A 2,806-nucleotide genomic window follows, 5' to 3' on the forward strand; every position below is an offset into this window, starting at 1 on the left:
TGAAATATAAGCCCCTGTCGCCTATGAGTTAGATGGTCTGTGGCCCTTTGCTACGGCAACCTGAACAGACTGGTAGCCGTCATTAAACATGGCATTTAGATAGAGCCTCATGGTTATAGGTGTTATAGCATTATAATAATAAAAAGGACAGCAACTTGGTGACAGTTGAGGGCTGGCAAGGAGTCAAGGAACTCACACCAGAGAGCTTGAGGGGATTCTCCTGGGAAAAGCACTGGGGCCCTCATCTAGTCTAGTTAGTTGCCTTCTTTCACATACCAAAGAACCAGGACATGAGGAATCAAAGTAACAGTAGCTCAAGCTTCCTGGAGGCCAGAGCCAGCTCTCTGGTGCTGACTCCATGCACTGATTCTCAGCCACAGCACAGACGGGGCATCATTATTTCCTCCTGTGATGCAGCTGTGAAAATCCTGCTTCGGCTTCAGAGCCTGATCTTTTGTCAGCGAGGATGGCTTCCAAAAGGAGAATTTTGAGCTTTACTGAAGGGCATCAAAAAATAGTAGATGAAAACTACTGCAAAAAGTTGCATGTCAAAGCACTAAAAAGATAATCAAGTCAGGAATCAAATGGTGCAGAATGAAAATGTCAGCCATGTTGAGCACAAGAGATTTCTCAGGTTATTACAGGATGAGCAGTTTGAGTTGGATATGGAAGAAGCCATCCAAAAAGCAGAAGAAAGCAAAAGATTAAGGGAAGGCCAGCTTGAACAAGAAAAAAGAATGGCTATAGGATTGGCAAAATTAAAACATAAAAGTCTGAAAGATGAGAAGATGAGGTAACAAGTGGGAGAAAACAGCATTGAATTCAGAGAATTGGAGAAGAAATTAAGAGCAGCTTACATAGATAAGGAGAGGACAGCCTGGATCGCTAAAAGGATGCCAATAAATACGAGCAAATGAAACGTGATGCTGAACTAGCCAAAGCCATGATGGAAGAGCATGAGAATAATGAAAGAAGAAAATGCTCTAGAAGACAAGCAAAACAAAGAGAAAGCACAGGACTCTCTTAGAGAAACAACTTGAAGAACAAGAACAAAGAAAGGAAGCTTACAAGCAGTTGCTGAAAGAAAAAGTCATGATTGATGAAATTGTTAGGAAAATATATGAAGAAGACCAATTGAAAAGACAATAAAAGTTAGAAATAAATGAAAGCAACTCAGAAGTACATTGAAGAGTTTCGGAAAGAGCAGGCTCTATGGAGAGAAAAAAAAAAATGCGAGGAGATGGAAGAGGAAAACAGGAAAATCCTAGAGTTGGCCAACAAGTAGCAGCAAAGAGAAGAAGAAAGGATGGCAAAACTTCAAGAAATTGAGGTGCAAAGGCTACAACCTCAAAACATGCTGATTCAGAAATTGGAAGAAATGCTGCAACAACGTGAAGATTTGGAACAAGTGCGACAAGAATTATACCAGGAAGAAGCAGCTGAAATTTGTAAGAGGAAGATGAAAGAAGCAGAAGAGAAATTGAGAAAACAAAATGAGATGAAGCAAGATTTTGAAGAACAAATGGCCTTGAAAGAACTAATACAACAAGCTGCAAAAGAAGAAGAAGAAATCCTTAGAAAAACTGTGCAAAAAGAGAAAAACTATGCAGACTAAATTTGCTGAAGATGATTGGATAGAATTAATGAAGGCTCAGAAACAAAGCATGAGGCAGCTGGAACACAGAAGAACTGTGGAAAAACTTACTGAAGAGCGTCGTAACCAGTTCCTTGCAGACAAGCAACGTGAACTGGAAGAATGGCAGAGGCAGCAAAAGAGACAAGGGCATATCAATGCAATTACTGAAGAAGAAAGGCTCAAACTTATCAAAGAACATGCTACAAAAATATTAGGATAACTCCCTAAAGGAATATTTAAAAAAGAAAATGTTGATATGCTTGATGAGGAGTTTAGGCAAGTGTATCAGAAGAGGAATTTGTGAAGAGAAGTGATAGCAAGATTTGGTAAAACTTGGGTTCTCTTATGTAACCACTAGAATGTCAGTGTAACGTTGGTTTTACAGTTTATTTTATTTTATTTTCATTTTTTGCATTTTAGGGAAGGGTCTACAGGGTGCTCAGGTTCTCACTACTAGATGGGACTCATAGTGATCCACTTGTTCAAAGCCTCCCAAGAGCTGGAATTACAGGGGCGCACCACCATGCCCAGTTTCAATTGATGTCTCAGGGTGCCCCGGGGGTGGGACTGGCACAGCAGGCCCAGGGATCAAACCCTCAGCCCCTGCACCTGCTTGCAGATGCTTTAATCTGCTGAGCTATTTGGCTAGCCCTGTTTTACAGTTTAATTACAATAGGAATCAATTGTCTTACTTGAGCTGTCTAAAACAGCACCTTATTTCATAATTCATAAGCAACTGTCAGATAAAAGTTAAATAGCTTAATGTCTTTCACTGAAAAGTTAATTTCTTTTCATTGTTGCACTGATAATTTGAATTTCTGGATTTTTTTTTTTGAAGGTCTGGACTTTATAATATCACCCCATGTTATAACACTCTCTATATAAGTTTAGGCCAAATCCAGGAGACTAATTTCTCAGTATCTGCTTTACTGTTCACAAATTTTTCTGCATCTCCATCCTCAAAAGAATCTATCCATGTTGACTAATAAAGGCTTTGGGCCACGGTGAAAAAAAAAGAAAAAGAAAATCCTGCTTCAAAACTGAAGGATTGGCCAGTCTGCACATGGCTCTAATCGTTGCCGAGGAGAGAATGCTGACACAGCTGACTCCTCGCACCCTGCCCCACAGGGGACCTAAATGTCCAGTGTCGGGGCCTCCTTTCCCAACCAG

At 40.3% G+C, this 2,806-nt stretch overlaps 1 pseudogene; it reads left to right on the forward strand.

Moving 5' to 3' along the window:
- The first annotated feature begins 442 nt into the window (after positions 1 to 442).
- Positions 443 to 1,950, forward strand: LOC101571699 (annotated as a pseudogene).
- Positions 1,951 to 2,806: the final 856 nt, after the last annotated feature.

Source organism: Octodon degus, unplaced genomic scaffold (assembly GCF_000260255.1).
Source record: "Octodon degus isolate 3935 unplaced genomic scaffold, OctDeg1.0 scaffold00177, whole genome shotgun sequence".
NCBI classification, from domain to species: domain Eukaryota; kingdom Metazoa; phylum Chordata; class Mammalia; order Rodentia; family Octodontidae; genus Octodon; species Octodon degus.